General features: G+C 40.9%; 1 pseudogene; it reads left to right on the forward strand.

Moving 5' to 3' along the window:
• Positions 1-16962: 16962 nt before the first annotated feature.
• Positions 16963-17516, forward strand: LOC149173025 (sm-like protein LSM8 pseudogene; annotated as a pseudogene).
• The last annotated feature ends 4518 nt before the right edge of the window (positions 17517-22034 follow it).

Here is a 22034-nt window from a genome sequence, read left to right on the forward strand (position 1 = left end):
GAGAAGATTTTACCTATGGCTGGTTGTAGCTTTTGTTCACCGTTAAGATGAATTGCCCCTGGTTTACCTGGTAGTCTTTGTTTGTTCTCAATGTAATTCGTCCCTGCTTTACCTGGTGATCGCCATTGTGCTTTTTCTCATTCCTTCTTGCTGCATCAAGATAACTCTTTGAGGTGGATGCTTGAGATGTTTCTCCATTATATCCCAGACCTGTCTTGTCTAGCAGAGAACGCTGTACATTGATGATCTCATCTAGAGTTTCAGATCCTTTGACAAACTTAAGATTAATAGCCTTTGTTTTCTCAATTTCTTTTCTAAGGCCAACAATTTCACATTCTAACTTTTCAAGAAATTTTTCTTTTTCATCAATTTGAAATTGTAGAGTATCAATGATCACATTATTTTCTTCTATGCATGTCTTGAGTCTAGGAATCTCTTCATAAAATCTATCCACATCTATAGCATCCATGTAATCATCATCTTCAAATGCCATTAGAAGTTTATAGTCATTACCTTGTTCATCTTCATCACTATTTGATAGACCATCACTGTGTTCATGAGTGTAGTAGCTTTTCTTATTTGCATTCTGTTTCTTGTTCCATCTAGCAGGTTCCTTTCCTTTGTCAATCTAATCCTTATGAGGACATTTCGCAGCATAATGACCTACTCTTCCACAAGCAAAACATTTAAAAGGTAACTTACCTCTGAACCTTCCAATAACCCGTTGAAGATTTCTGACAAAATTTGATTCTTCTTCTTCTTCTGGCACGTGACTTGCTTCATAGTAATCTCCTTTGCTTGAAGCCTTGAAAGCAGCTTCTCTCCTGTTTGATGGACCTCCTTTTCTCATTTCATAAGCAGTTAGAATTCCGTGTAGCTGAGACATAGTAAGAGTTCGTAGATTTTCCTTTTCTTCTATTGCAGACACTTTAGATTCAAACTTGGGGGACAATGATCTTAGGACTTTTTTAACCACAATAGCCTCTTTTATTTCTTCACCCAAGTTTTTCATGCAATTAACAATCTCGTCTACCCGAAGGAAATAGTTAGCCGCACTTTCATCATTATACATTCTGAGATTCTCATACTGAATCCTGAGGGTTTGAAGTTTAGCACGCTTTACCTGTTCATCTCCTTCGTAGCTGAAGACAATCTTGTCCCATATTTCTTTTGCGGATTTATATTGCATAACCTTCACGAATTCTGTTTGAGATAAGAATCCCAGCAGAGTATTGACTGCTTTAGCATTTGTTTCATATTTCTTCTTCTCGGCCGGATCTGTAGGAGTAGCTGAAGGAAAAGTGTAGCCTGTATCTATGATATCCCAAACTTCTGTACCAAGAGATTGAAGATAGGCAGTAACTCTTACCTTCCAATAATTGAAGTTTGTCCCATCAAAAAATTGGTGGCCTGATTGATGCTTCCCTCTCGTAGTTGCTCATGATGAATGATCTTCCTTCAAGCGATCAAGCTTCTCTAAAGGACCGGCTCCGATACCAATTGTTGGAAATAACATTGAGAGGGGGGGGTGAATTAGTATTATCAAGTACTTTCCAATAAATCTTCCTTATTTTTACTTTGAATTATTCTTGTATGTCAGTACCATAAAATAATGAGCATGAACAAGAAAAAACAGATAGTCACACCAAAGAACACCAGATATAAGGTGGAAACCCAATGTGGGTGAAAACCACCTGCTGCAATATGTCTCTATCTTCTTTCAATTAGAAACTCCTTTTACAATGATTTTGTACTGGTGCAGTCCTTTACCAGTACGCAGGCTGCAACCTGTAGAGAGCTACAACTCTCTCTCGTTTACTAGTCTCTCCTGGAAGGGAGATACAACCCCCTACTTCTTTCCTTTCAAGGACCACTTTTCATAAATTTTCAATCTGGATCCAAGAATATCAAATAATTATCAAGTACATGCAAATTACCCAAACTCCTTATACAATCAACCAAGAATTACCCAACTTCTCAGAATGCTGTAAACAGAAAGATAGTACCAGAAATATAAACCCAGAACTCTGCAGCAAGAGATAAAGGATAACCAACAAATGTTTTTAAGACAAATCCACAGTTTTTCTTTATCTGGACTGTGAGGCTTCGCACTTCACCTTCTGCGTCTCTGCGTATCCCCGCAGAGAGCCTTCCGCTTCACCGCGTACCCACGCACTGTGTCTTCAATCGCGCCGCGTACTTTTACTGTTCCCCCGCACCTGGGCTTCTATCGCGCCGTGTAGCTACGCAGCTACGACTTCTGTAGCGCCGCGTTCTTTTACTGTGCCTCCGCAACTAACCCTGTATCACATCTCGTACCTTTACTGTGCTTCCGCACCTGAACCTCTATCATGCCGCGTACCTCCGCACAGGTACTTTTGCTTAGCTGCATACCCTCGCACTTTCTCTGTGTATCACCTGCGTTCCTCCGCACCTGAACTTCTACTCTACTGCATACGCCCGCACTTTCACAGTGAATGGTCTGCGTACCTCTGATTAGAACCCAATTAAATAGTCCTCCTATGTGCTACTGACAATCAGATTCTCAGATCTGATCTTGTGCCCGATAGATCACACTTTATAGATTCACTTTCAACTTTACTTTTATATAGATCAAGCTTTTAAACCGATAACCCAATATTTCAGATCTTAAGATATTCAATTTGCAAAGGTACCTTGGCCAAGTGATCTCCTTCCCTATTTATAGTCAAGCCCTCATTCACACCATGGGGCAAAACCATCAAATAACCAAAACAAGGGATCCAAACCGGGGCTAAATTATATCCTATACCACGGGCCAAAACCATAGGATCATGAACGACGGGCCAAATACCACGGGCCAAACATAAGAAACCCCACGTGAGCGCGCTTCTCTGCCTTGAAGTGAGTGAACTGGGGGACCACACCTTCTGAACGGGTAACCTGTGGGTAAGACCGCATTTCCTGCACGGCGTGCCTGTGGGTCCGCACCTTTTGAACCATTCACCTGCGAACCTCTTAATTTCCAACATTTTGAGAGCCTGAGCAAAACTTTTCCACTAGAGAGAGTTGCCATCAAGTACAACACCTGTAACATAGTGCCATACCAGAATCATAATGCCAACACTCAGAAGCAGCGGAGCTAGTTCGCTCCTTGGGTCTCCAAGGAGTCATGCTGCTGGATGGAGAATTGACTACAAAAGTGGAAGTTGAAAAGGCCACCATCAACGCTCTCAAGAAGGTTGCGTTGAACTTGGTCACACTGCCAAGTGAAGCCCTTCACACCCTGCAAGGTGGTGTGATTGAGGAACTTTGGGCTAGAGAGCACCGCGTGCTGAATGTGATCAGTGAGAAGAAGGTCAACAATGCCTAGATGTTCATAGAAAATACTTCCACGATTGATCTCCTTAAGAAGATCATAGAGAAGAATGAGTGCACCACAATTGTGGTAGTTGAGACCTGCAAAATTGTTCCGGAGCTGAATATCCCAGAAGATGTGCCAGTCGACACTTGAATTTAGAAGCTTTCTGCAGGTGTGCGCAACACAAGGACAGAGAAGGCTAAGGTTCAGTTTGAGTTGAACCTTAAGATCACAGAGCTCAAGTTGAGGGCCCGGCTTTTGAATCTAGTAGAATTCAGAGAGCAGCGTGAGGCAGTTGTCAAGGATTCTGAAACGGATGTCGCAGTGAATGATTGCACTTCGCTCTTCGAGCAGTCGCTCGAAGTAGTTACCAGCCTGCAGGAAGATCCGAACATGCAGTGGCTAGAAACAAAGGCAAGGGAACTACAACAGAAGTATGATGAGGTCAAAGCAATGGCATGCACCATCGCCATCACACGTAGGTTGGTGAAGTTGCAGGAAGCGAAGGCATTGAAGGAACAGGTGGACGCAACATAATGCAAGGAGGTAGTACTGAAGGCTAGATTTGGGCCTTGGCTAGATGAAGCCTATGTGCTCGTGACCACTATTGAAGGAAAATTGGATAGTATGCAGGAAATGGAACAGAAAATATAGGCAGATAGCACAAGACCAACAACAGAGCAGCTGGTCGAGCAGGTTAAGTAGGTGGCGACGCAGTGTACCACCAAGGTTGCAGTAGTACAAGTGGAGTGAGTAGATCTTCACGAAAAGATCTCCATGCCAATAGAGTGACTTAGACGAGTCACCATATTTTTTTTGGGGGCCTGTTGGGAATGGGTCCTTGAGGGTTAATTTTGGGGTTAAAAGACCAAGTTTAGGGGTAGAAAGCCCAAGTTTTGTATAAGAAGTGTAAAGTCTCCGCATTTTTTGGTCACGGAGCACGAATATGTAAAGAGTCATAAAGGGTTTCCACCCTTTGTTGAATGAAATCCATGTCAGCTTTAGGAGATCTACCCATGGTTCGTGGACCATGGGATTGTATAAAAAGAAGTCTTAGAAGAGTCTTTTAGTAGTTCAATTGAGATATGTTTTTGAAGAGTCATTGATGTAATGGGTCTGTGAGAGCTAAGAGAAAAGAATCTTAGTGTAGGAAGGAGACTCTGTAGCTGTGTGCGCAGAGGCCTAGGGTAGAAGTCCACAACTGAGTGCGCGGACCCCTGCAGTGGTGTGCACACGGTAGTTAGAGTCTGTAAAGGAGATATGAACATCAATAAAGAGAATTATTTTGGAATTACCTGTGTATGAGCTATTTTACTTTTGTTATGAATGCATGCAATTATGTTATGTTGAATACTGGGTTTATGATTTAATGCTGTATTGACGTGTGAATCTATGTGTTTTACTTTGTTATATGGATGTAAGTAGGAATATTTGTTTACATGAGGATAATCATAATGCATGTTGAAGTTATCCGCTACTTAAGCTAATCTAGGTAAATACAGTAGTAAGAGTAATTACAAAGGCACATAAGTGTCTGAATTTCCTATTCAGGGTACACAAAAGACAGTCATAGAACTTCAGAGAGGTCTAGAGGAAGCATAAGGGAAGTATATCGATAAGCCCTAAAAGGCTTATTGATCTGCGAGAAGGAAGGGTTAGGGTGTACAACGACATCACTTCCATCTTAGCATGCGTAAACTTGGTTCCTACATCCCCCCACACTGCTTCGTGTGAGACTTCAGTCTGTGTTCCATGGATTGATGCCAAAAGGGCCAGTAGTGTAGGGATTTGCTTGGCTAATTAACGTTGAACCTGGGTTAGGGCCCATCAAGCCCACAACACAACAAATTTTCCGTTCATTGCGGGACATTTGTACAAAATGAGGGCATATGAAATACTGTGGAGATATGTGCCAGATTTTGAGCGTGGTAGTATTTTTGCTAAATGTCATGGGGGAGTTGCGGGAGGCCATTATGCAGGGAAAGAAACCGCGCAGAATATTTTGCACATAGGATTATGGTGGCCAACATTGCACAAGGATTCCAAAGCATACTGTAAGGCATGCGATGCATGTCAAAGGACTGACAGACCATTGCGAAGGGACGAACTACCGCTCATCCTAAGGTATTGTTACTAGAATTTGAGAAGTGGGTGATCGATTTTATTGGGCTGAGTCAGCCACTTGGAAAGAATACGGGTGCACGTTACATTATCACTACAACGGAATATTTAACCGGATGAGCAGAAGCACAGCCAGTCAAGGATTGTACAGGGGCTACAATAGAAAAATTCTTGTTTGAACATGTCTTGACACAGTTCTGATGCCCAAAAAGCTTAATGAGTGGTAGGGGAATGCACTTTCTGAATGAAACAATTAGCATGTTGATAGATGAATTCCAGGTCTACCACCAAAAGAGTACACCATATCACTCGTAGGAAAATGGGACAGTCGAAGCGTTTAATAAAATTTTGGAGAACACTTTGACAAAGATCTATAACACGCAGTGGAGTGATTGGGATGTGTGCATACTTGTAGTACTATGGGCCTATAGGACAACCTATAAGAAGTTGACATGGAAAATGTTGTTCAAATTAGTCTATGGGGTTGAAGCAGTGATGCCTATGGAGTACATTGTGCCTAGTCTGCGCATAGCAAATTTGACAGATATGGAAGATCATGAGGCCTTGGAGGAATGGCTTGCGCAGCTAATGGAGTTAGAAGAGGACCGATTGCTAGCACGATTCCACCAACAAGTGTAGAAGGAATGTGCAAAAGCATGGCATGATCACCATATCAAGCTTCGCATATTCAAGGTAAATTATTTAATGTTGTTATATGATAGCAAGTTCACGAAGTTTCTGGGAAAGTTTCAAATGCACTGGTTGGGATCGTATGTCATCAGAGAGATTGCAGATGGTGGTGTAGTTTAGCTTGCAAAGTTGAATGGGGAACCTTTCCCTATAAAAGTAAACAGAAGTAGATTGAATATATACACAGGGGATCCTACCCCTGCCCGATGACTATATGGCAGCAGGACCGTCTCAGTAATCTAAGCAGTTGCAAGAGATTGTGAGACTATAAGCTACATTGCCTGACTAGGAGAAAAAATTACTTTGTAGGTTGCACGCTAGACGATAGGAGTACGACAAGTGAAATTGCATTGCCTGAGTTGCACCATGGAGGATGGTATTGCATAGGTGGGTCCAGAGGTAACTGTTGAGGTTACTATTCATGATTTGATGGCCAAACGACAGTTAAGGGGAGTAGGTAGGCGTTATTTATGATGAAAATCTTTGAAGATTTGCCACCAAAGTAGCATTTGTTATCAAAATTTTGGGGGAATGGTTGTACTTGAATTCAAATTCCCTTATAAATTACACGTGTTGTTCCAACAGAGAACACTTTTCATTCTAAGAGTTTCTTGTGCGTTTTTCTATCTGAAGCATATGAATTAGGCGTCCTGGGAAGAATTTATGATGCACCCCTCATTTACGAACTATTCTGTAGCATTCCGAGAGCTATTTGTTGAAAATATGACTGATACTAACCCCACTGAAGACCTAAATTTAGAAGTGGCTCTGTCTGACACGCCATGTCCTGAAGTAACTAGTATGGAATCCACGCTTGCTGTGCCTATGGCACCAAGGTCACCTAGGCCGAAGAAAACTTCTGCAAAAGAAAAACAACCGACCATAAGGGATAAGAACTCTATTGCGAAGGAAAAACATAACTAGTGCTTGTAAGAATGCCGCCAAGGAAAAATCTGGAGGTGCGGCCAAAGCAGCCAAAAGACAGACAACTAGAAAGAGTGGTGGATTTAGAAGAAGAGGAGTACCAAGGGGTCGAGGAAGTCGATGTCGAGGGAATTGAGCCTATTTCTAGGCTCCCAGAGTACATCCCTTCATGGAAAGGAATGACCAAAGTGACCAAGGATCCCAATTCTCGAAAATTTGTGGTATCCACTCCCCTGCTGCCTGAACATGACATATTTGAAGGAACTAAGATTGTGCGCATCCTGGTATTGAAAATGGAGGATTGGGACCTCACAGATCATGATAAATTTCTACATATGGCGACCCACAAGTGCATGACGAAGATATATTATGATGAGACAGGGGATACGCAGTTGGAGCCCATGAATTGGGTCTGCGTTGTTGAGGAGTCGGGGCTGTTGAATATGATTTTAGTATCGGATTACCACTACTCACCTATCAATATGGTCTGTGTGTTCCATCTCCCCGCACTAGTTCACTATGGGATTCTGTGGCTGGGGCAGCCTATTACAATAACCGATATGTTGATCAATGGGATAACAAAGTTTCCCTACAAAGGAGCGGACCCTGCGAAGGAGTTTGGAGGGAAAACCAAGGAAAAGGAGCTCGTTGATAAGATGAAGGAGTATGGGCTTGTGAAAAAGTTGTGTGGATACTCAATTTTTTCAATTCTAGACAATGCAATCCAGTTCTCTACCTAGATCCTCGGAGGGAAGATCATGTGGAAGTACCGCGCGGACGAAGTTCCAGTGCCAGTTGTGTTACTTGCTGCATAATGTGTGAAGGGCGTGCAATATAATTGGTTGAAGTATCTCTGCTAGGAGTTCCTCGTGATCCGCAGAGAAGCCCAAGATGAAAGAAAGCCTTTTCACTATGCTTGGCTTTTGATCTCTATTGTATTAGTTGCATGGAGGTTACCGAAGGACAACCAATTTCCTCCGTACATGGAAGATTTACCCAAGGCTGTCAGGTTCACCTTACTCTCGACCACAAAGGATGCGACACACATTAAGGAAACAAATATTTTCTAGGTCTTGATGGAGATGGACCTTCGGATGGTGGTGTTATCACCCCAAGAAACTCACCTAGGTTGCATATCAGTGATGCTCGGGAACATTACAAATTCAACCAAATATACTTGGATAAATGGTGGATGAATGGAACAAATGCTGCATATTCAAGCCAGATAACCACTTCTACTGTGATTGACCCCAGACATGGGTGAACACCCCTAGACTACAAGGCTTTTAACCACCTATTACTCACAGTTTGAGGATAAGGTGACAATGGAGAAGACTGACCACACCAGCAGATGCACAGGACCCTGTGCTGGCCGGCTGCAACCAGTTAAGAGGTCTGTAAATCTAGTTTCTAATGCATAGACAGGATGCCTCTCTATTCATTAAACAACAAAAACCTACACACATTTTCTATGATACATGATAAATCCTAACACAGAGGTGGGATGACAACACCTCTGATGCTAAACATTCACAGTAATAGAACAAATGCAAACAGGAACAACCTAGAACAAGAAAGAGAAGTGGAAAGTGAGCAATAAACAACAAAAGAAGCTTGTATTAGCTGGAAATGAAGACCAGACGCCGCAGGTTACAAAGTAGTTACAGTCTCCAGAAGTTGAACCTTACAACACGGTTCGCTTCATCTAACACTCATCAATCTGATTACAACTGTTTTTTCAGTATATATGGTGTCTCATTACACCATCTCTCTGTTAGCTATGCGTGGAGGAGCCCATAAATGGCCACCAACCACATTTACATTCAGAAATGGGGCTGTTGATACAAATCTGGCTGTGCTGTAAATGAATTTGACCCCTCTGTTGCTCTGCAGTCCTCCTTTGAGACGGTGGCATGAAATACCAAAGGAACCATAACCATTGAATGCATTGATCAGATAAACGATGTCCCACTTCCTCCTCGGCCATACTTTTGATTAATGGCGGCTGCTGAATCATTAAGACGGCTCAATCATGACTGCTTGGCTTTAAAACAATGAAATGTTGCCACTCTGTTCATTCCCACCCATCACTTTGATACGCTGGTTAACCAATCGTTTACTCCACATGACATTTATTTGCTACAGGCCGGTTGCTGTCCGTCAACCGTTGATCTGCCCTCAAGAAATCGAATGGTTGAGGTGCATATCGGGAGCCCTTTCCTGACTGTCCTTTATTTTCCGATAGAGAGGCTGTTTTGGAACCGTACAGAGGACGCGTGGCACTGTTCTATTGCATTGGGCTCACTTGTACGAAAACCAATTTTCCAAGCAAAAGCGGTCCGATACGGTTGGCGGTTTTCCTTATAATTGGAAACACATAACACTGCTGCAAACATGGGAAATTTGCTTTTGGCGGACCTGAATCATATATATATATATATATATATATATATATATATATATATATATATATATTATGTTTTAGTACCCTTTTGGATTCGAAAACCCATCGCAATCGCACCCACCAAGCATCCTTTGCATTTCTTTATATTTCCTTTAAAAAAGAAAATGCACCCAAAACCAACGAAAAAGGCCGCTGGCGGAACTGAAATAACATGAAATACAATGTTGAATACCCGTCGGGTTCGGCTCATCGGATCGGAGGCATATATATGTGCGAAAGGCCCGCCCCCTTTGAAAGCGCCGATGCGATATCGGCGATCACTGCGGACCCAAAATAATATAGAATGTAGCGTTGTATGGCCGTCGGGTCCGGCCCATCGCCATTGCACTTGCCCCTTTGACAATGTCGATAGCGATACGCCGATGCGATATCGGCGATCGCTCATCGGCGAGTATATCATGTCGCTGCCACTGCCATCCCCCGATCTGCGATATGCCGACGCGATCTGGACCGTTGATCGGCCAGATCCAATGGCTGATATGATTTCGGACCTCTAAGCCTGCTTTTTGAATTTTTTTATGATTTTAGAGCAATTGTGCCTCCCGATAGTGTAATTCTTCCCTCCAAAGGGCTTTTCTCTTGCAACTTTTTCAATCAGTGGAAGGCCTTTATCCATAATTTGAGGATTTCAACAGCATCAATGGATCCTTTGGCATGATTATAAGTATATTTGCAGCCTTTGAGAGTGTTTGAATCCATTTTTGATTCTTTTTTACAGCAAACAGTTGAACAGGTGGTTAACCGGAGGCCAAGGTTGTCCCCAACCTTGTTCAAACAGTTGACAGCTTGTGCAGAGTTCAAGGCTGGCTTTCACAACGTCTTAATCTGCATGTAAAAGGACCCAGAGGGAACTTGGCATCTATTGGCTTATCTAGTGATCGAGACGGATGTACAGGAAGTTTTTGGCTATTGGCCATTGGAGTGGTGTGAACCTACAATGCTGGATGTGGGAACCAACAAATGTGGAGAGAGCTTTGTTGTGCAGAAGTGGAAGGAGGCCGTTCAGAAAGTTGCACACACATTGGAAGAACAAAAGAATAAGGAAACCGCTAAGGAAGCTGTAAAGAATGTGCATATAGAGAAAGAGCGTGCTTCCAAAGAGTATGAAAAGCAGGAATGGAAGAATGTCAAGGAGAGTGGCAAGTTCTCTTCCCACCACACTATCGAAGAGGAACTGTCTGCGTAGGGAGGAGGCGACAGTGAGGAGAAGAGAACTCCTTTCATCTTGAAGAGGTGTGAGCAAGAGTAGATGCGTGGGCAAAAAAAGAAGAATAAGTCTGATAAAAAGAAACATCTGGATCCCATGGTACTGACAGAAGGCAATATCGATGAGATTGGGAACAAGATACGGGACACAACAACAGAGGTGTTGCAACAGTTTGAGAAGCAATACATGTAGATGCTACGGAGCATCTAGAAGGATTTGCATGAACTATAGATATAGGAAAATAGGATCTACGTGGGTGTTAGGTAGGCGAGACTGGAAGTGGCATAGTAGTAGAGACTGAACAAAATCTGGATCTCAGAGTCATTGCTTTGCCAGAGGGGTCAGTTCACATTGAATCAGAAGAGGATCGTATTGTGCTCAACACAATGAAGGATATGGGACTAATCCTTGCTGCACTGCCACTCCATACCCTTCATGCACTACATCAGGGGGTCTCAAATGAGTTGAAGATTAGAGAACAATGCGCACTCACAATTGTCAGTGAGTTTAAAGTCAACAAAGAGAAGCTCTTCGTAGAAAAAGCTATGTGTTGAAGGAACATGAGGAATTGTTGACACAGTGCCAGAACTTGGTAACAAAATTTGAGAAGGCTTGCAAGTCTGTGCCTAAGCTGAATACTCCAGAGGATGCAGAAGCCTCATTGAAAGTAAGGAAATTAGCTGTTGCAATGCATGCTTCAAAGCATAAAATCGATAATGTGACTTTCGATTTTTAGATGCAAATAGCTGAGCTGCAGTTGAAGTTACAATCGACCACACCGCCAGAAGTTCGAGAAAAAAGAGGTGTCGCTATAAAAGAGTCCATGGGTCAACTAGATGTCTAAGTTCAGGGTGACGACCAGCTCTTCACTTAGGCAATCGACCTATTGGATACCCTGCAGGAGGATCCTATGATGCAATAGTTGAACACAAAGATCAGGAAGCACAACAATAATATGATGAGATCAGTACGATGACACAGACGTTGGTGCCATCTAGTGCTTCATGCGCTTGCTGGAAGGCAAGGCAAAGTTAATACACATCTAGGAGTTGCAGAAAAAGAAATTTCTTAAATACCTTTCCCCCATAACAAAAAATCGATGCAATCTTTCCTTGGTCAAATAAATTTTGTCAAATGATTTGTCCGTGACTTCTCAAGAATTGTATTACCCCTTCAAGGCATGATAAAGAAAAATTCTCTATTTAAATGGGATCAGTTGGAACATGAAGCTTTTAACTTGAGAAAACAAGCAATAATAAACACCCCATCTTTAGCAACGCCAAATTTTTCCAATCATTTCACTTTGTACAGTTTCGCTTCTGAGAAATCATACGCAGCCATATTGACACAAGCAAATTAAGAAAAAGCCGAAGCCTCAATTTCTTTCTTTAGCTCTAATTTATAGGGAGCTAAATTGAATTACTCAGATGTTGAAAAACAATCTTACGATGTTTTCAAATCAATAAAACACTTCAAACCTGTCAGGCCAGGCAGTAACTCCACAAAACAAATAATTGATTCGTATATTCATTCAATCAGGTAGGTTTGTTATATACATGAGGGAGAGACTGTTCAGTTCATCTCCCGATGACTGTTTACATTTCTCAATTATTTATTTACAATAATTCACCCAATCACAAGGATTAGGTGTCAACATTCCCCCCCTTAATCTGAAGGGATGTTGGTGAGTCCAAGCATCGTTCTGAATCTTTCAAGCTTTTCTCTTCCAAGCGCTTTGGTGAAGATGTCTGCAATTTTCTCATTTGTGGAACAATGACAGAGATGGATTGTTTTGGCCTCAACATGATGTCAAATAAGATGATATTTAGTATTGATGTGCTTGGTTCGATCATGGAACTTTGGGTTCTTGGCCAACTTTATTGCAGAGGTATTGTCAATCATGAGTGGGGTTGATTGTACTTGTTTTACCTGCAAATCTTCAAGAATTTTCCTGAGCCACACAATTTCTTTTGTTGCTTCAGCTGTTGCCACGTATTCTGCTTCTGTGTCGGAATCTGCTGGAACTGATTGTTTGTGTGATCTCCAGGAGACAGCTCTTGATCCAATACGCATAGCATATCCTGAAGTAGATACCCCAGTTTCTTTGTCTCCATCGAAGTTTGAATCAGAGTATCCAATCAAGTTGAAGTCGTCCACCTGTGTATACTTGATTCCAAGGTCTTGAGTTCCCTTCAAGTACCTTAGAACCCTTTTTGCAGCAGACCAATGTCCCTCACAAGGCTTTTGCATAAACCTGGAGAGGATTCCAACAGCAAATGAAATGTCTGGTCTGGTAGTAGTGAGGTAGATGAGACTTCCCACAAGCTGTCTATATTTTGTTGCATCCTCAAATTCTTTTCCTTCAATAGATGTGAGCTTTAAGTTTTGTTCCATTGGAGTAGTAAGAGGATTGCACTCTGTCATACCAAACCTGTTCAACAGATCTCCAATGTATTTCTTTTGATAAAGAAATAAGGACTTTGGATGTTGGGTTACTTCAATGCCAAGATAGTAATGAACATAACCCAAATCAGTCATTTCAAAACTTTTCCCCAATTCCTTCTTTATGGATGCAATGTAGCTTTCATTGTTCCCTGTCATTAAAAGATCATCTACATATACCACAAGATATACAACTGTTTTGCCAACTTTCTTGACAAATAAAGTTGCATCATCAAGATCAAAATGATTGAAGCTGAGTTTCAGAAGATGCTCAGTTAGTTTTTCATACCAGGCTCGTGGTGCTTGTTTGAGGCCATACAAGGACTTCACAAGTTTGCATACTTTATGTTCATCTCCTTTCACAAAAAATCCTTCAGGCTAGGACATAAAAACATTCTCTTTTAGATCTCCATTCAAGAAGGCAGTTTTTACATCCATATCAACAGGTGAATTAGAGTCATCTACATCACCTCCATTTTGCCGGTTTGAATTTCTGGTTCCTGTTTTTCCAATTTCATCAGGATGAAAACTTTCAAGTGTCTTTGTCAGCCACTTTGGGGGACCTTTCTGAGATGGTCCAAGCTGCTCTGTTGATTGAGTTGGGACTAAATCAAGATTGAGTCTCCCAATTCTATCAATTACATCACTTAAAGCATCATCCGTTGTTGGAGTTTCATGCAGGGGAGATTGTTCTTCAGAAGAAGATTCCACGTGTTGATCTAGTATAGGAATCCCCCCTTCAAGATGTGGAATCTGATTATCAAATTCTTGAAATGATTTCATTTTTGCGAATCTATCCAAGCGATCAAGTTGCCTCTCAACAGCATTGTCAGATTTGGATGATTCAAGAAAAATTACATCTCTGGATACAACAAAATTTTTATTTACTTCATCATAGAGGCGGTATGCTTTGGAGGTGTTTGAATACCCCAGGAAGATACACTTACGACTTCTAGCACCAAGTTTGTTTCTATGTACCTTTGTTATCAAAGCTTAACAGGTGGAACCAAAGATCCTCAGATGTTTTACTGAAGGAACATGTCCATACCATAATTCATAAGGAGTCTTATTTCTTATAGCATTAGATGGACATCTACTCTTTATATATGCAGCACACAAAACAACATCAGCCCAAAACATTATCTTTACATTTTTGAAGAAAAGCATGGATCGTACCATATTCAATATTGTTTTATTCATTCTTTCAACTACACCATTCTGTTGGGGATTATAAGGCACAGTTGTTTGATGTTTGATCCCATGTTGGCGAAGATAGTTTTCAAATTCATTTGATGTATATTATTTTCCATTATCAGTGCGAATAGACCCAATATGAGATTGTGCATCATTTTCAATCCATTTATGAAAATTCTTGAATGTTTGAAAGGCATCAGATTTGTTATTCAATAAATAAACCCAACACATTCTGGTGTAATTATCAATAAATGTCATGATATATTTATTTCCATTTGCAGAAGGAACAGGCATTGTACCACATAAATATGAATGAATGAGTTCAAGATTCCTATGTGCTCTTGAATGTGAATCATGAAAAGACTGTTTTCTATGCTTTCCTAGAATGCAAGCATCACATTGCTTATGTTTCCTAGGAATTGTAGGCAAACCAACAACACCATTTTTCTTCAATAAGCGGAGACTGTCATAGTTTAAATGTACAAATCTAGCATGCCATAATAAACTTGATGGAAGTGTACCTTCTTCATGATGAGAAATATATGAGAAATGTTGTGCATGAGCAGAGGTTCCTTGCAGTTTGAGAAGCCTTTCTTCTTCTATTCCCCTCATGACAAGTGAGTGGTCAGAAGCTTTTCTTACCTCAAGCTTTCCATCAAACATATGAATGGAGTGACCTTGCTGGCAGATGTGTACCAAGGACAACAAGTTTCTCTTGAGCTTTGGGAGATATAGAACATGATCTAGAAGAAAGACTGGAAGACCAGGCAGTTTAAGCCTGATTGTGCCAAGCCCTGATGGCTTGATTTTTGACTGATATGCAAAGTATACTGCTCCATTAACATTGTCAGTGAAATCTTCAAAAAAATCTTTTCTATGAGTCATGTGACAGGTTGCTCCTGAATCAAGCAACCAATCATTTTTCGAAGAAGCAAGTGAAGCATTAAAAAATCTTCATTTACTCCAATGTTACATTGTGCCTCAATATAGTGAGCGGATTCAGGTGCTTTACCTTTGTCTGTATCATCAGTTTTACCTTTTTGTTGGTTTCTTTTCTGCTCAATTTTGTCCCATGGTAGCTTGCATGTAGAGGTATCATGCGATCCATTTCTTTTGCAGCGAATGCAATGTAAGTCTGCCTTTTCTCCTTGAGAATGTCTGCCCCCCTGCCTCTGAAATATCTTTCTCTTCCTCTTCGTCCACCTCTTCCTCTTGTAGAATCTTGAGCAGGATGCTTTTCTTTATGAGCAAGGCACACAGTCTCTTCAGAAGATTCAGGGGCTGTCTTCTTTCCAAAGGCTTTCTCTCTTTCAGAATTTTTTTTCACAAGAGAGTCAAAGGTTATATCTTTAAGATTTCCATTTGCTTGTAAAGATTCAAGATAATTGGAGTAAGTAGGATAGAGTGCCTTGAGAAAAGAAATAAGAGGGATATCCAGCTCAACCTTAGTGGATTTGATATCATGCATTATAGACTTTACCTCAGATGCAAGAGCAAGAGGATCATTATTTTTCAATTCAAGAGTGAAGAGTTTAATCATGAGCTGAACAACTTCAAGTGCAGAATGTGAGTCATAGAGTTCTTTCAGCTTTTGTAAAGATTCAAAGGTAGTTGAATATGATGAAATATGACGACTCACCTCTTCATTTACAGATGCTACGATTAATGCATAGGCTTTGCTGTTCTTGTTTTCCCAAATGACGAGCTCTTTGTCTGAGGTAGGCTGTACTGGGTCATTGTCTCCTTCTCCGACACACACTCCTTTCCACAACTCATTGAAGATGAGGGTGTGTTTTATCATTCGGGACCATTCAGGATAGTTTTCCTTGCCAGTGAGAACTATTCCTACCATAGAGATGATTGAATGCATTCTGTAAAAAAATACTTCTTCTGATAGAAAAAATACTTCTGCTGATATACAGTGAAATTGTACTCAAAAGGGCAAAAAGATTTGAAATCTCTTCCTTACACTACAACTTTATGCACTATATTTTCTCCAAACTTATTTTCTTCAAATCCCTCCAATGTTTGATAAAAGCATCCAGCATTTCATTGATATATCACTTCAATGTTTTAAAATGTAATATATTTATATATTACATATCACTTCAATGCTTTAACTATACAACGCAGCATGCTGTAACTATACCATTCAAATGATTTAAAAAAACTGCGTATTGATACTATTCACCTTCTTCAACACCTTGCTGGACTCCACATAACTTGTGACTATGCGGCTGTTGTGGACTCTTCTCTGGCGAACCGAGACCTCGTTCTCAAAAAATAAAACCGCAGAGCACATACACCAAATCTCTTCTCAGCGAAATCAAAAGAATACCAATGAGCGCCTGATAACTGCCAAAGCAGAACGGCACAAAATGGATTCGAGCTGCAGACCTCTGAAGCCTTCAAATCACGGACTCTCCTATGGTAATCTCGTTGTGTATTTAGCCGGCGTGGAGTTTAATCCGAACAGGCTTCGTTTTTTTTCTCTTTCGTTGCTTAAATCTGTTCAGCTTCTCTTGTCGTCGTATTTCCAAATCAATATTATTGTGCGCTACTTCTTATACGCATTCCGCCATGTCTATTATCTCAGGCTTGGAGGATTTAGTCGATGAAACAATATCCGTCATTACCAATGATGGCCGTAACATAGTGGGTATATTGAAGGGATATGATCAGGCCACCAATCTCATTATGGATGAATCTCATGAGCGGGTCTATTCCACCAGGACAGGAGTTGAGCAACTTGTCTTGGGCTTGTACATCATCAGGGGAGATAACATTAGTGTAGTTGGTGAGTTGGATGAAGACCTTGATTCAAATCACGGACTCTCGCAGCTCAGGTAAGGCACGCGAGTACTAAGATAAAAGAATGATCCCGGCGGCCTGAGACAAACAAAAGGACGACTTGCTCGGTGGAGTCGTAGGTGAGATGTGGGAATCCGCAGAGTATAATCAATGGAGGCATAGCATAATCAGGTGAAGCAATTCATGAAATGGAGGCGCAGGTGCAATAATTCCCTTTTTGAAACATTTATGATAGTCAGAGAACTGAACAGTCAGACCATGTCAGGACTGCCAGAGAGCGATTAATGTATTCAGAAGAACAGGCAGGCCCAGGTTTGGGTTGAGACTCACAACAAATCCATGCATATAACGCATAGCAAAATGGAACTCACACACAATGAAATTATTAAACAATGACTGAGATTTCGCAGGGATATGAGAGACATGTCAGCCTGCAGAACATGGGCAGAATATGAGCAGACTATGCAGGAGGGAGTTACAAAGAACAAGAGCTAAAATGAAGTTGGCTCTGATACCATGTCAGGCCAGGCAGTAACTCCACAAAACAAATAACTGATTCATATATTCATTCAATCAGGTAGGTCTGTTATATACATGAGGGAGAGACTGTTCAGTTCACCTCCCATTGACTGTTCACATTTCTCAATTATTTATTTACAATAATTCACCCAATCACAAGGATTAGGTGTCAAAAAAACCTTTTCTTCTCAAAACCCACACCAAAGTGATAGTACCATTCCCAACAGTAAGAAATCTTCTAGTAGAAAGGGATGTGGGTGAAAAAAGAGAAAATTGGGTTATGGCTCTTGAATAGTATGACATTGAAATCAAACCAGCAAACATTGTGAAAGGTCATGGTTTTTGTAGGATGTTGGCAGAAGCATCGAATATGTTCGAATCACAACATTCAGGTGACAAGGTACAAATCTATGAGGTAAGCCTTACCGAAATTGAATCAACATATGCTGATATGATATTCTATTTAAAAAATGGATATGCACCTCCACATTTGAATTACACAAAGAAGAGAGACTTTAGGTTGAAAGCTAAATAGTATCAAATTGTCAACAATGTGTTGTTTAGAATGAATTATGATTATGTTTTTCTTAGATGTCTCGAGAAATATGAAGCAGAGAAAGTATAGCAGGAAATTCACGATTGACGGCTGGTAGACACTTTGCAGGAGATGCTACAGCACATAAAATCCTACTTGCAGGTTATTACTAGCCAACCTCATTCAAAGATGCACATAGTTATGTAAGGAAATGTTAGATATGTCAGATAGCTACCGGAACATAGAAGAAACCAGCATTACCGTTACAACTAGTCAACATTGATCAACCATTTGAACAGCAGGGATTGGACATAATAGGTGAGATCCTTCCTCATTCTTCTAAGCAGCATAAATATATCCTTACAGCCACTGATTACTTCACCAAATGGGTTGAAGAAATTTCCAGAATATTCCCAAAAATTGCTATTTTGTGGACATCTTATAGGAATATATTTACAATATAAAAAGAATACCTTTTCTGATTCTGGATTGTTGATGGATCTTCTTAATAGGGGTAAAATCCATCCGGATATTTTTTTCATTAATGATCCATGAATAACGATTTATAATGGATGGCCTTTTATATGGGACATACGGAGGAGTATCAATAGATGGATAAATAAATATATATATATATATATCCATATATACAGATATATTTATTTATCCATCTAGAAACGGTGTAGTGTAATAATCACCGTTGCTTTTTAAAATTACAAAAAAAAGGCTTTTTTGCATGAAAAAAGCCCGTGGTCCATTGAGCACCTACAAAGATATGTTATAATAGAATTGAACACCTGCCTCAGATTGACTCCCATAGTCGCTCCAGTCATAAACTAGAAAATAAAGGGAGAAACGAGTTGAGATATATCTCTCGTAAGTTCACTAATTGCTATTGGCAGGTTTCTTATTATTTAAGTCCCATACGAAAAGAGGAGAATTCAATGGACGTTCGTTCACCGGAAACAGAAGTAAAGAAAGTAAAGGTCGTAGTGGATAGAGATACTGTAAAAACATCTTTTGAAAAATGGGCAAAACCTGGTCATTTCTCAAGGACGCTAGCTAAAGGTCCTGATACTACCACTTGGATCTGGAACTTACATGCTGATGCTCACGATTTTGATAGCCATACTAATAATTTGGAAGATTTTTCTCGCAAAATCTTTAGCGCTCATTTTGGTCAACTAGCCATCATCTTTATTTGGCTAAGTGGGATGTACTATCACGGCGCTCGTTTCTCCAATTATGAAGCATGGCTGGCTGATCCCACTCACATCAAACCCAGTGCCCAAATAGTTTGGCCAATAGTAGGCCAAGAAATATTGAATGGGGATGTAGGTGGAGGTTTTCGAGGGATACAAATAACCTCTGGGTTCTTCCAGATTTGGCGAGCATCTGGAATAACCAATGAATTACAACTTTACTGCACTGCAATTGGTGCATTGATCTTTGCAGCGTTAATGCTTTTTGCTGGTTGGTTCCATTATCACAAAGCTGCCCCAAAATTGGTTTGGTTCCAGGAAGTAGAATCCATGTTGAACCATCATTTAGCAGGGTTACTAGGACTTGGATCTCTATCTTGGGCAGGACACCAAATACATGTCTCTCTACCCATTAACCAACTTCTAGACGCTGGAGTGGATCCTAAAGAGATACCACTTCCTCATGAATTTATTTTCAATCGCGATCTTTTGGCTGAACTTTATCCCAGTTTTGCTAAGGGAGTGACCCCATTTTTAACCCTGAATTGGTCGGAATATTCAGACTTTTTGACTTTTCGTGGAGGATTAAATCCAGTAACGGGGGGTCTGTGGTTGACCGATACTGCGCATCATCATTTGGCTATTGCAGTTCTTTTCCTGATAGCCGGTCATATGTATAAGACCAATTGGCGCATTGGCCATAATCTCAAGGACCTTTTAGAAGCTCATAAAGGTCCATTTACCTGGGAGGGCCATAAAGGTCTTTACGAGATCTTAACTACCTCGTGGCATGCTCAGCTAGCTGTTAACCTAGCTATGTTAGGATCTTTAACTATTGTTGTAGCTCACCACATGTATTCGATGCCTCCCTACCCATACCTAGCTACTGATTATGGTACCCAACTATCTCTGTTCACACATCATATGTGGATTGGTGGGTTTATCATAGTTGGCGCTGCTGCACATGCAGCGATTTTTATGGTAAGAGACTATGACCCGACTACTCAATACAACAATTTATTAGATCGCGTTCTTAGACATCGTGATGCAATTGTATCACACCTCAACTGGGTATGTATATTCTTAGGTTTCCATAGTTTTGGTCTGTATATTCATAATGATACTATGAGCGCTCTAGGACGTCCTCAAGATATGTTCTCAGATACTGCTATACAATTACAACCTATCTTTGCGCAATGGATACAAAACACTCATGCTTCAGCACCTGGTTCAACAGCTCCTGGTGCAACAGCGAGTACCAGCTTAACCTGGGGAGGTGGTGATTTGGTGACAGTAGGTTCCAAAGTGGCTTTGTTACCAATTCCATTAGGAACCACGGATTTTTTGGTACATCACATTCATGCATTTACTATCCATGTGACTGTTTTAATCCTACTTAAAGGTGTTCTATTTGCCCGTAGCTCCCGTTTAATACCTGATAAAGCGAATCTGGGTTTTCGCTTTCCTTGTGATGGACCTGGTAGAGGAGGAACATGTCAAGTATCTGCCTGGGATCATGTCTTCCTTGGTTTATTCTGGATGTACAATGCAATTTCGGTAGTAATATTCCATTTCAGCTGGAAAATGCAGTCCGATGTTTGGGGTAATATAAGTGATCAGGGAGTGGTAACTCATATTACGGGAGGAAACTTTGCACAAAGTTCCATTACGATTAACAGGTGGCTCCGTGACTTTCTATGGGCACAAGCCTCTCAAGTGATCCAATCTTATGGTTCTTCATTATCTGCATATGGTCTTTTATTTTTAGGTGCTCATTTTGTTTGGGCCTTCAGTTTAATGTTCTTATTCAGCGGCCGTGGGTATTGGCAAGAACTCATTGAATCTATTGTTTGGGCCCATAACAAATTGAAGGTTGCTCCTGCTATCCAGCCCAGAGCCTTGAGCATTGTACAGGGACGTGCTGTAGGAGTAGCTCATTACCTTCTGGGTGGAATCGTCACAACATGGGCGTTCTTCCTGGCAAGAATTATTGCAATAGGATAAAGGCTAGGAGGATTTGAAAAGTATATGGCATCAAGATTTCCAAAGTTCAGCCAAGGCTTGGCTCAGGACCCAACTACTCATCTTATTTGGTTCGGTATTGCGACCGCACATGACTTTGAGAGTCATGATGATATTACCGAAGAACGCCTTTATCATAAAATTTTTGCTTCCCACTTTGGTCAGTTGGCAATAATCTTTCTGTGGACCTCTGGTAATTTGTTCCATGTGGCTTGGCAAGGCAATTTTGAAGCATGGGTACGCGATCCCTTACATGTAAGACCCATTGCTCATGCAATTTGGGATCCTCATTTTGGTCAACCAGCTATAGAAGCCTTTACCCAAGGAGGTGCTCCCGGTCCGGTCAATATTGCTTATTCCGGTGTTTATCAGTGGTGGTATACCATTGGCTTACGCACTAACGAAGATCTTTATGCTGGAGCTCTTTTCTTGCTATTTCTTTCTGTCATCTTTTTAATAGCGGGTAGGTTACATCTACAACCTAAATGGAGACCAAGTGTTTCATGGTTCAAAAATGCCGAATCCCGTCTCAATCATCATTTGTCAGGACTCTTCGGAGTCAG

The sequence above is a fragment of the Pinus tabuliformis genome, chromosome 4_2 (assembly GCF_031772625.1).
Source record: "Pinus tabuliformis cultivar Carrire ecotype Pingquan chromosome 4_2, CPIR1, whole genome shotgun sequence".
Classification (NCBI taxonomy): domain Eukaryota; kingdom Viridiplantae; phylum Streptophyta; class Pinopsida; order Pinales; family Pinaceae; genus Pinus; species Pinus tabuliformis.